General features: G+C 46.7%; 1 protein-coding gene across 1 annotated transcript in view; it reads left to right on the top strand.

The window, feature by feature from the left end:
* The first annotated feature begins 6,072 nt into the window (after positions 1 to 6,072).
* Positions 6,073 to 13,023, top strand: part of HNF4G (hepatocyte nuclear factor 4 gamma) — a 61,483-nt gene continuing 54,532 nt past the window's right edge. Inside the window, exon 1 of the mRNA XM_050323044.1 lies at positions 6,073 to 6,148. The gene's annotated coding sequence lies outside the window, so the exon portion shown is untranslated. The remainder of the gene's footprint in view (positions 6,149 to 13,023) is intronic.

Below are 13,023 nucleotides of genomic sequence, written 5' to 3'. Positions count from 1 at the left end.
CTTCACTTCAGTAAGGATCTCCCAGGCAATCAGCAGCAGGACAAGAGGGCACGGGCTTAAGCTCTGCCAGGGGAGGTTTAGGTTGGATATTAGAATGAAGTTCTTTACAGAGAGAGTGATCAGGCATTGGAATGGCCTGCCCAGAGAGGTGGTGGATTCACCGTCCCTGGAGGTTTTTAAGATGAGGCTGGATGTGGCACTGAGTGCCATGATCTAGTAATCACAGTGGGGTTGGATCAAGGGTTGGACTTGGTGATCTCAGAGGTCTCTTCCAACCCAGTTAATTCTATGATTCTATGATCATTTAAGAATAACCCATATTGCACAGAGCAAGTGTACTGGATGTGGCACCATAGTCTAGGAACCGTGGTGGTAGTGGATCAAGGGTTGGACTTAATGATCTCAGAGGTCCTTTCCAACCCAGCTGATTCTATGATTCTATGACTAGCAGATACATATCCAGAGTGAAACTGTCTGGCATATAAAATATTTTGATCATTTTCATAAATAAGCATAAGGTATATTCTAAATCACATTACAGGCATCAGCTAATGACATAAGAACACACTTCACACACATAGACCAAGAAACAAATCCTTAGAAAGCTAATCTGGCATTAAATATTTTTTCTTTCATCTTTTGTTCATGCATGCATCTCTTGGCTGTATTTTGGGAGGAAAAGAAGCCAATCACGATTTGTATAGAGCATATCATAAACATGACCCAGTTAAGCAACAAGATCAAAACTGTATCTCCAAATATGCAATTGCTGTCTTCATCTGGGGAGTCATTTTCATTATATTTGTTCTCATTACATGAGAGTAGCATTTGTGCTTTCAAGTCTTTATTCCTACTTTAGCCTGGCAGGACTTTTAATCAGAAAAACAAACATAGTGAACATGATTCGTGCTTCCACATATTCACTATGGTTGTGTTAGACAACATCCAAGATCATGTGGGCTTCCCACCCTCTATTTTCAGGACCAGAGCATGTGCTTTTTTCCGGGGAAAGAATTGCTAGAATCACTGACATGAGTGCGATGGAACAAACAGGATGGAGACCCTGCCTCTTACATCCTTATTCAGCAATATTTTTGTGGGGTGAAAGGGTCAAGGGCAGCGCGGGATGGGGGGGGGGAGGGACGTGGGGATGAACGAAGCATTGGGGCAGCGTGAAACCTTCAGGCTGCCGATCCTTTCCTTTCCCCCTGCGGAACGTGGGACGCCTCGCTTGTGACACTTGGGACACGCTGGCAGGATTTCGCTAATTTTCTCGCCTAAAGGCAGGCACCACCGGCTGCGGCCGGGTCCGCAGCTCCTCCCTGTCTGCCGCCGCGGGCACCCCGCGGTTGCGCTGCGCCGAGGCCTGCCCGTGCCCTGTGGCGGCGGCGGCGGGGGCGCCGCTAGGGGGCACGGCTGGGTCTCGCACGGCGCCCGCCGCCCGCTCCACCTGCGGCCCGGCCCGGCCCGGCCCGGCCCGGCCCTGCCCGCCGCCCTCGCAACGCCGTAGCTCCCCGGCCCCGTCAGGCAAAACCCCCCACCCCCGCCTCCCTCCTCGCTCCGCCGCTAATGAGGGGAACGGCCGGGGGAGGGGGGCGCAAATCGTCTTAAAAGAGAGGCAGAAAATGACCGCGGGCAGCCGCCACGAGGCGCGTTTTGTTCGGCCGCTCTGGCGGTAAACTCGTGTAATCTGCAGTCATTAGCATAATCTTCAAAGATCTTTAGGGGGATAATCTTTAAAATGCCTGGGGTGCTCGCTTGTGAGGCTCCTAAATAGGATATCGTCGGAGGACCGGCGATGCCCTTTGAGGTGTCTTTCTTGGGATTCGAGGGGTTCCTCTCCGCCTTCTGCTGCGGCGGACAATAATGTGATCTCAGCCCGGATGGGGGTCAGGAGAGCACTGCGCCGCTGAACCTCAGACCTGCTCTCTGGCGGGCTTTTAATTTACGAGGGAGAAAGGCATGTATTTTCCCTCGAAGTTTACTTTTCGTCAAGGGTAATTATCTCACTTGCATTTGAACTCTTCGGGGGACTAGAATGAGTTTCCAAGCATTCGATTCCTCTGCCTTAAATCTATAGCTCTTTTGTGTGAACATCCTGAGCTCTGGAAATGAACAACCCAACCCGCGGTTTGCAGAAATGTTCATTGCAGTGAAGGGCGTGTTCGGAGAACACAAACAGCACCCACAGATAGTTGCCAAGGGCACCTAATACATCTTTGCATTACGACTTGAACCAGTGTGCCCATATCTCCGAGTTTTTATTGCACGGATCATAAATGATTGTAAAGTCTGCAAATCTTTCATGAAACCCTGGCAATTAATACTTTAGCCAGGGAACCTCTGTTAGAAAACAGAGTCTCTAATGCAGCCCCTGAAATCGGTTCACAGCCGCGTGCTGCCGGCGTAATCTCACGATTCAGAGTTATAAGAGGTTTACAGCTTTTCTTTTCCTTTTGAACAATGCACTTTCTCTCTCACTCTGTTTTTCGAGGCAACAAAACGCAGAAACCTTAGTACCAGAATTTCAGGTGCTCTCTGCTCAGGGCGAGGGGGAACTTGAACACTCGATACCAGAACCTGCAAAATTAGACCGCGTTTCCCATTTATGGTTTCAGGTAACCACATAAAACTATCAGTTTCTTTAAACCGGTTTGGTCCTGATCGTTTCCTGTATTGCGCTTTTAAAGCCAGGAGCACCCCGTGACCCTAAGTGACTGTAGTTCCCGGCAGCCGTTTAGATGGTTTTTGAAGGCACGTTGGGGTCCTTTATCAATTATTCGTGATAACAAAGGACGGGCGCTTGGCTGAAGATGGGAAAGTTTTTCAAGGGAAGCTCCTGCGAGGAGAGAAATGCCCAGTTCCCCATAAATGATTTACGAAGGATGGATCAGTAACAGGGAAAAAGCAGCCCAGGGGAGCGAGAGAGGGCACGCAAACAGTTGCTTCACCCGCGGGTTAATGATCCCGGAATGAAGCGAGCGGAGACCGGGCGGGTTGTCGCGATGGGCGGCCGCCCGTTTCCGACCCCAGCCCCTGCCCCGGCTGCCGCAGAGGCAGCTCCGCCAGCTCCCCTTGTTTTTTCCCCAATAAAATGCCCGGCGAGGGGTTGACAAACGCTGCTGGGAGCAGATCGGGAAGGGCAGACCCTCGCAGATGTTGCCTGCGGGAGCGTGCCGGGCTGCCCGCCCGGGGCGCGGGTCGCCGGCCCCGCTGGGACGAGGGGGCTGAGCCGGCGGCCGCACCCGGCGGGCAGCCACCCAGCAGGTGTCTGCGGCCACAGCCAGAGGCAGCCAAGTGATTAGAGGGGCTTCTCCAAATTGGCACAGAGACTATACTGTCTGGGGCTTCCCCCTTGAGGTCAACGCCTGGAAATAATCGTTATCTCCTCTGGAAAAGGCTACGTAGGTTTACTCCTGTCCGTCTCCCAACACCGTCTCCCAGTCCTGCTCCCCGGGGAGAGAGGTTGTGAGCAAAAGGGGCATCTCCTGCCTCTGATGGCCCAGCTGGTGCCTTCAGGGATCCCGGGCAGAGGGTCCCCGCTACTGCCCTAGTGTCTTGATGCTCCATCCTCAACAAAGGGGGGGATGATTGGAGTCACCTTAGAGGGAAACGGGAAGGGCTCCCGGCCACGGGCGCCGGGGCAGCTTACGGCTACTGCGGCTCTTTGGGCGGTCGCATGGTTTCATCGTGGAGGTGACATGTGAAAATGCTGCTTCAGAGGTAGCACTGGCGCCGAGGTGACCGTCAAGGGACTCTATGCTGCCCCCCACTCTTACTCAAAAACGTTGTTGATAACTAAAAGAGGCAACCACTTCATAAAAAGCATTTAAGGAGACGCTGAAGTCGAAATGAAAACCACTAGTTACATTAAGGTTAAATCAAACGTGGCCTTATGTGATGGGAAATACGCGCGAATATTCCCCTCACAGGAAAAAAATTCCATTTACTCTTCTGCAAGCTATTTGCTTTCGGCACGAAGCAGTACCTTTCCCGCAGAAAGAATAATAATAACGTTTGTATACGCTGAAGGGATTGGAATCAAAATGTCCTGACGCCCCCTCCATCAAAACTACCTGCATCCAGATTCAAGCGTAGAAATACAGTTGCTACAGATGACCACATGGCTTTAAGGTGTTAACTTTATTCGAATTAAAACAGAGAAGAAACTCCAACAGATCCTCGTTATTCATCTAAGAAAACTGGTTATTAGCCCTCGGCACATGGCCGAGATTCCTAGAAGAGACGTAAAAAACAACCCTCCCGTAAGTGACAGTCACTTTTTAAGCCGGTTGTATGTGCCTGCGGATTGCTCCGAGGCGCGCTGGAGCCAGCAGCAGTAACGTTTATTTCATTGTCAGTGCTGCCCTTGCCTGCAGTATTTTATCTGCGGCAGGAGATGGGCAAGAACACCTCAGGAACAAGTCTTCCTCGGCCACTTTTATTGGCCTTTTAAAAACCGCGTCTGAAATTACACCGGAGGGCTTTGGATGTATTTACACCTTCCTTGTGGCTATCTGGGCAATTATTTCCAGTGATTATTAATGTTTCGTAATGGGGGGGGGGGGGAATTGTCAAGGAAAATTCTCCTTGTTCCCTCCAAGGGACAATCGAAAGCCCCTAAAAATGAGATCCAGAGTTTTCACGGGCAAACTCTGGAAATGAGGAATTGACCATCTTAACGAGATCCAACAGCATGGCAAGGTACCACCGGTAAGAAAGTAGAGGAAACCCGCTGATCTCCTCGCTGGGGAAACCAATCAATCACCGGCCGCTTTCAGAGACTGGAGGAAGAGAACATTTTTCATATTTTTTTTCCAACCTCCTTCCTGTGTAGAGCCCGTGCAGTCCCTCTCCTGTGAGAGCGTCGTTAAATCACTGCCACGGGTGTGCGGGTACAGGAGTCAGGCGCGTTCACGCGCCCACAGTGAGGCAGTCCCTTCCTACGGGGACTTTTGTCACTCTTACATGGAAACTTCTGCCAAATATCCTCCCTTCATGCCGCTGAGGAGGCCCCCCCCGGATAATATTTGGAGTGGCAAGACACTGCCTTGAATTATTTCCCTTCTTCCTGATGCCTCCGTGGGTGTGAGCGGGTGGTATCATAGTCAAGACGTTAATTATTGTTTCGAGACAGTGAATGTTTAATGTTTGAAAACAATGGCAATTATTATTTTATAAACACTTCCTTGTGTCACGACCTTCCCGGTGCTAAGAGGCCGGCGAAGTGTCTCTAGTGCAGGGAACGCCGAGTTTGCAGTGGAACCCCCATATTTGGTCCCATTTCTTTACATAACTAGGCACCGAACTGAAGAGGGGGGGCTTATTTTCCCCCGTGACAGTTTCAGTGGAACAAAGAGAGCGACACCGGGAACACCTGATGTCTGGGCGCCCGCAAATCTGTCGCTGCCTGCCAAGCACCGTGGGGCGCTGAGGACTGCGGGTGGGAGGGTGCGTGGACGGCCCTGCGGACGGAGCTTGCCGTTCGCTCGGGCCCTGCGGAGCTCCTGGGCTTGCCTCCCGAGGCAGAGCAGGGCGGCCCGGGGGATACTTTCCCCGCCCTTGGCACAGAGGCGGCGGCACCCTGGCGGGGTACGGCTTGGGGAGCAGGGCACCGGCCGCTCCCCGTCCCGGCGGCCGGGGGCGCTGCCGCGGAGCCAGCCGGGGGCAGCAGGGCCGGAGACCAAGCCCCGCCGCAACTCCCGCCGGGCGCTCCGGTGGGCCGGGCCGGGCCGTGCCGTGCGGGGAGCGCCGGGCCCGCCCGCCGGCGGGGCGCGGGCGGCGCAGGGGCAGTGGCTGGCGGCGGTGGCAGCAGCTTTCAGTTTTCATTGAGGCCGCTGGTTACTGTTTAACGTCCCCACCCACGTTTCAGTTTGTTTAGTAAATCGATCTGATGCTGGGGTTGAGGCTGCTGCCCTGTCGCCATTGAGCAAAGTTAATTCCCCCACACACAAACTCTCTCTCCTCCTTCTTTCCCGCTTCAGCATATGGTGAGGACGGTGTCACCGCATCAAACAAGTCGCGCAGCCCAGCGCCGGGACGCCCGCGGGGAGCCGGGGGGTGCGGGGGAGGCAGGAGGCCCGGGGGATGCCGCCGCCCTGAGCTGCGACCGCGCCGCCGGAGGCCGAGGGACGGGGCGGCCCCGCCGGTAAGTTCCCGGGGGCCGGCGGCCGCCCGGTGACAGCCCCGCGCCGCCCGCCGCGCCGAGGGGCGGACGCGCCCGGCGGGGAGAGCTGGTGGCCAAGCGGACAGCAGCCAGTTCGGGGGGATTTTATTTTATGCATTCCTTTTTATTTATTTTTTTTTTTTTAATTCGCCTGGTCACGTGTCCCTGCTGTCGGCGCCCGGGGCGCTGCGGGGAAAAGCACCGCACTGGGCGCAGCCCGAGCCCCGGGGCGGGGTGTGTGTGCGTGTCTGCGTGTGCATGTCCGTGTGTCGTGTCCATGTGCCGTGTTCGTATCCCGGCCGCCGGGGTCCGGCGCAGCCCAGCGCCGACCCCGCTGCCCCTGCCCCGCCACCAGCCACATGGCTGCTTGGCGCTGTGCTGGCATTTGGGATTCCTCAGTAGCCCAAGTCAACGGCTTTGCGCCGGGTTTAGGAACATCTCTTAAAGGCTTTTTTTGGTTTTGCCTCCCTTACTGATTTCTCTGCCCCCGCCCTCATGGTGCAGCAGATGGGTTTGTTATTGCAGGGCTGTGCTAATAGTAGCACTTGGCCAGAGCTGGACACCTTGGCAGAGAAAACCAAAAGTATTTTAAGGAAAAGTAATTCAAAGAGAAAAATTCACACATGAAACAAGCAAAGCAATACAAGGGTAAGTTTTGGAGGCGGGTCCAGTTTTTACAGTGCTGCAGGTGCACTGTTTGCAGCATACTTACTAGGGCACCTTTAATGAAAGCCAACTTTTAGCTGTTGCACCTGTGAGTTGAACGTCTGTTCCTGTACACTGAAATGGGAGGTATAGTCAAGCATTTTGGAAAGCAGACAGTAGGTTGCAACGATATCAGTATTTTAAAGTAACTTCATATTTTCAACAGTGAATCCTATTCCATAATAAACTATGGCTGTATTAAATTGGACCTTCCTTTGTGTAGGCCTTTTCTTGTACAGTGCTACGCGTGATTTGATATACTGTGATTTTTCATCCCTATTACAAAGATAGTGGAGTAATTTAAAGTATCATCTTTGTTAATTGGTGCTGAGATTGTTAAACTGAGTTAGTGAGTAAGACTTAATATGCTGCACAACTTTCAAAACCCCCGAGTCTCTGGTGCGAGTCTCTTTCTCTGAAAAAAACTATAAAGTGCTATGCCATTTCTCATATTTTTTAAGAAGTTGTTACATCTTATATATGAGACAAACATATATATGCAGGTGGTTTTCCCGTATTCTGAATGCTGTTTTAGGAATTTCATTATTTTCCTGTTTTCTTCTTACAGTCATATGATAAAAGCAAAAGGGACAAAATGTTTAGTGGTAGTTTCAGCCTCTGAAGCATTGTGAGAAAAAAAGAATTTTAAAAGTGTTATTTCCATCATTCAGTACACTGTGCCTTGTCCCTCTCTCTCTTACTGAAGGTCACCAGGCTGCCAAAGTCTCACTTTATATATATGTTTTAAAAAAAACCCAACAACCAGGTGTAGGACAGGATCAGGATGCTGTTATTTTGTTCATGGAGTTACCTTTGGTTTTAGCAGCTAATACATTTGGACTCATTTCCCAGAATACAAACTTTGTGTTTCCTTAACATAAAGAGTAACTTTCTTTGCAGTTTATCTCATACAAGCAGAGGAATAACTCTATTCCAAAATTTTGGTACTTAGTTGCAGTAGCGTAAAACAAGCAGAGGTCCAGTTTGCATTTACAAAATGGCTATTATACATACTCTTAGGCAGTGTATTGGGAAAAGCTTTGGGTGGCATGGAGCTACCACTTCCTTCTATCCTGCCTCCCCAGCATGGAATAATCCGTGAGAAGCAGTGAGAAAAATGGGTTTCCTTTATCCTGGCTGTAGTGACCGGTTCCTTGGATGGCCAAGTGGTGTTTGCTGCTAATTTGTGAATATAATTAAATCATCTCTGGGCCAATTCCCTAACAGAAGTGTTCTAGTATAAATATATCTTTGCTGCTGCTTTTCCTCAAGATATGGCCTAGTAATGCTTGATCAAGTTGAATACCTGAATCAAATCCTGTTTGATTCTGCAGAGTATGCCAAAAACCTACAGTAGTGCAAGAACAGAACTCAGTCCTTGTGCTCAACATTGCTCCTGTTTCAGACTTCATGGCAGTATTTATATCATGGGCATATGGACTCAATACTACACAAGCCCATCTGTTAACCTTTGGCAGAAAAATAGGGTCTGGCATGTCATCAGTATTATCTGCAAGTCTGTGTCATGTACGTTAATTTCCACTGGCTACAAGAAACAAAACATTAAATAATAGTTATTTTTCTTAGTAGGTCATTAATTAAAAGAGGCTTCCTGAAAAAAAATCAAAATTAGTAATGTGGTAACCCATGTGATGGAAAAAAAATCACCTTTTTCTTTGTTAGGTGATTGAGTCTATTATAACAAATTCATGACTGATTTAAGACTGCATCATTGGTATAGGGAGGTTCTGAGCTGAGCATATTGTGCTTTTGCATCTCTGAAGCAGCAGGGGTAATGTGCTTCATATATTAATTGATAAACAGGCTCTTTCAATATGGGGGTCTCTCTGCCTCACTTTTCAGTGATTTCAAAGACCCTTTTCTTGCTTATGAGCTTTGAAATATTCTCTGATTTATTTGGTTTGGGAGTTTTTTTCATTTAATGAAGGTGTGTAGCTCTTCAGAAGTCTTCAATTTCTGTGTTTAAAATTTAATATTAAACCTGAAAATTGCCTATATTGTGTCAGGTAGATAGGAGGTATGTCAGATTAGATTATTCTGGTAATGTAGATTGGTAACGTAGTCTGGTTTAGAATATAAATAAAGGTTTTATTTCTGTAGTAAATAGTTACCTGTTGTATGTGTTAATATATTCTGTAATAAAATTTAATATCTCAATGAAAGTATTGCAACATAAAAGAATATAAGGTTGAGGGAAGGTAAGGCTCTTAGGTTTTAATGGATCTTAATGAATGATGCATTATGTATCCTGATGAGAAAATATGGAAAATGCTTTTCAATGGATTAAGATGTTTGAATGTCTTGCAACAGCTTTGATTGAATCAAATATTTTTCATTTCAAATTCTCAATTTTAAAACAGCACACTCTAAAAATCAGGTCAGAATGCTATGTGTAATGTCAGAACTGAGATCTGTCAAACTGAAGGGCTCCAACAACATTTTCAAACCTTTCTCAATTGTCAATTTAAGTTAATTGAAAATGAAAGGTCTCGCTTTCAGGATTGGGCCATTTAAATAGAAGCCTGCTGCTTTCATTTTGTAGAAGGGCAATCTCCCTCCACATACGTGTTTTTAAAAGGTTCATTCATAATTCTCTCTTCACACTTCTATTGGAAATGACAGAATTCATTATTTTGAGTTCTTGAACTATTTTTCTGCAACTTGGGTGATGAATTGTATGAGATCTAGTTCATAACGTGGCACGGCAACCCACAAGATTTAAAATTCTCAAGGCTCGATTTGTCTCTCTCTGGCACTCGGCTGGCCCAGGCAAGGGAAGCTTCCGTGTGCATCTTCTGCTTCTTATAGAGCAGGAGATTGGGATTTTTTTTTATTTAATACTGATCAAGAAAAAAACTCTCACCCTTGCTTGGTAATTCACTCGAGGTATCCAGGCAACAAGGACATACATTACAGTCAGCAGTATACAAGGTGCTGTGAGAATTTTCCTTGCCTGCTGTTTATCTGGGAATACAACTGCAATAGACCTATACAAACAGCGCTGTTTCCACTGTCTATTCCTAGCATGTAGTTTGCCTGTAGACTTCTGGTTTTTTATTTATATTCAGCTCTCTGATGGAAAAGGATTTCTTGATGTGTATCTATTTATGCCCAAATACAGGAATTCGGCTCAGGTGGGAGAGCAGAACAGAGCCTCCATGAAATGACAAATACGACTCAGCTTGCAGTTGATGGTGCATCTGTGGCCATGCTGCAATGAGAATCCCCTTTTTGAGAGTCATTTTTGTATGAGGTTGCTAGGCTACACCAGCCTGGGTTGTACTTGGCTGAGACAGTAGCGATGTTCACCAGCTACTTGCTAACCAAAAATAGGCCTCACTGGTTACGGTGACTAAATTTCCCTTTTTCATTGTTAAATAAAACATTTTTTCATTAACTGCTGGCGTGTATCAACGCTGGGCACTGAGTGGGACCAGTTCATACTCTCAGAGCTGGTCTAGATGTTTGAAGATTTCTCACTGTAGTGAGCATTTTAGCTCATGTATCTCCTGTGCCTCCCATAGCACTCTCCTTTCTTTCTTTCTCTCTTTCTTTTGTTCATTCTTTCATTCTTTTGTTCTTTTGTTCTTTCTCTCTTTCTTTCGTTCTTTCATTCTTTTGTTCTTTCTTTTTCTTTCTTTCTCTCTCTCTTCCTTCCTTCCTTCTTTCCTTCTTTCTTTCATGGATGGTTATGATGATAAAGATGATTCTTATTGAGACCACCTGTTTCAGACTCACAGCCCAAAGTGTCTTGCAGACAGGGTCTTATGCCCTACAGGATAATAATGTTCATTCCTTTTGCAAGGAAATGCGAGACTGACATTACCTTAGCTGACGAAATTGCCTCAGTAAAGGTCTAGACACTACTCAGAGAAGTGAAATGGGTGACCATGCTGTGATTGCACGGTAATACACACTCACGGGTCCTTTCTCAGCCCCTAATAGGTGTAGGCAGGTGTTAGCTGCTTTAGTTTCAAGGATAGGATTGTGATTTTGGAAATTGGTAGGATTTTTTTCACCAAATTGGTAAATACTTCACCTGATTATTACTGCTTACTCCCAGATACTAGACAAGTTGAAAAGTCTTTTCCGCTGGACTGTTTGGTAGCAATAGTGACCCTATTAGGTGGGATAGAGATCCCATACATTGACTGCATGTGGAGTTTTGTATGGTTTCTGGGCAGTTTCCCTTTGATTCATATTTCTTCTTTTGTCCTCACAAAAATGGAAGTAGGCTTTTTAGTTGTGAAGAAGGAAGCAATGCACCGCTTTTACTGCTGGTTTTGATTTTTGGGGTAGACATTATCTATATAATGGGTATGCATTATTAAATATCATTCTTACCTTTTGTGGGAGCAGTGATAGTCCTGACTTTCATGTCCGGATCCAAAGCATTTCCAAAATATTTACATTTTTAAAGGGGCTATAATGTCTTCCAAGCCTATTGTCTCTCATGCTTGACGCTCATGCTTTAGAGTGTCTTACCCTGTATTATTGTTTATAACTTTCTTTTTTGTCTGTTTATCTGACTCTTTGAGCTTCAGTGACTCGTTTTGTATTAATATTGAACATGCAATTTTAATGCGGGATTTAGAGAAACTTAGAGACAATGCTTTTTAATTTACTTCAGTTTTGAAGAGACAGAATTTGCCTCAACATAAGTTTAAGACAGAACTTTAGATTTGATCGTAGTAACTTATATTGCTATGCCTAATTTCAGAATCTTCTAGATAAATTGTAGGGATACAAACTAGTCCCTTTAAACATTTGTTACTGACACCTAAGCTTGTATGGAAAACCACATTATTATATCAAAGATGAAATACTACCTGCAAAAATAAAAATAAAAGGAAATTTCCGCTGGAAGTTCCCCAAAGAGCAAAACATAGCTTCAGGATTAGCAGAAAGAAGTTTTAGTTGTAAAAATCCAAAATTCCAAAATTCATTGAGCTAATGTCAGGTGTATTAGGCTAAGGTTGTAAGTCAGTTTTTTTTCTTTGTTTGTTGGTTATGGCTTTTTGTCTTTTAAAGTAAGCCAAGATGAAAAGAACTTATCTCAAATAAAAAGTACTTTACAAGTCTGTATCTCTGTAACTACTCATATATTATTGAGAGTAAAACGTAAGAAGGATGAACCAAAGCCTCTGTGCCCAGGAATTCACAGTCTGTACTACATTTAAAAATGTAGGTGCATTCTCTACTTGGAGCCCCTGGTGGTCTAGTGGTAAAGGCGCCGCGCTATCACCGCGGAGACCCGGGTTCGATTCCCGGTCAGGGCCACTCCCGGGCAGGTGGGGCTCGTTAGCCCTTAAAGGCAACCCACCTACGTCCTAAGGACCTCGCTGCCACCGTCCAAGCTCGCTTGGCCCCGGCAGATGAACCTTAGGATTAAAGGGTGGGCTCAGTTCCGCGCACACTGTGTCTCACCTAAAAAATCCAATGCGCAGGCTGGAAGGTGTAAAGACCTTCCCCGGATCTTCGCTCGCGAAGACTGGCCATTATTATATAAAAGCATTCTCTACTTCAGAGATCACAGTCTGGTTTGAGCTTTGGAATTAATGTAAGGTCCATCCTCTCAGCCAGATTTTTCAGGCCTCATTCAGATGCCCTTGTTTGCATGTAAGAGCCGAGAAGATACAGTGCAGGTTCGCAGATGCAGGCTGATGCATTTTGCTTCCATTGTAAGACTCGGCTGAAAAAAATAAGGTAGCATAAAGCATTAGCAACTCTTGCTATTCCACTTAATCTCCCACCTGTCCTAAAGGTCACTGTCCCCATAACAAAGGTGCCAGGATTAATACGTGTGCTTGGCCCCTGTTAAGATAGTTGTTTAAGTGGCCAAATACGGGGATGTGCGCATTGATCGAGTGGATGTTGAACTTCCCTGACTGAGGTCTGCATGTGTGCCTGCCTCTGCTGTCCCTGTTGAAAAGAACAGTCAGCCAACAAAATCAGTAATTTATTTTCTTGCTAAAAAGAGTGAGCTTACTAGTAGGTATTTAATGGTAGGGAGGTATATAATGGTAGGGGTATTTGTTTGCTTAAAAATTTACAGAGGGCAGCTTATTTCTCATATTTAACATCTCGTTGATTAGGGCTAAATAGAAGAAGCAACTCCACTAATGCAATCT

The sequence above is a fragment of the Myiozetetes cayanensis genome, unplaced genomic scaffold (assembly GCF_022539395.1).
Source record: "Myiozetetes cayanensis isolate MyiCay16 unplaced genomic scaffold, myiCay2020 scf1, whole genome shotgun sequence".
Taxonomy (NCBI): domain Eukaryota; kingdom Metazoa; phylum Chordata; class Aves; order Passeriformes; family Tyrannidae; genus Myiozetetes; species Myiozetetes cayanensis.
Note: the sequence above shows the minus strand (reverse complement) of the source record. Positions and strands in the feature narration are given on the sequence as shown.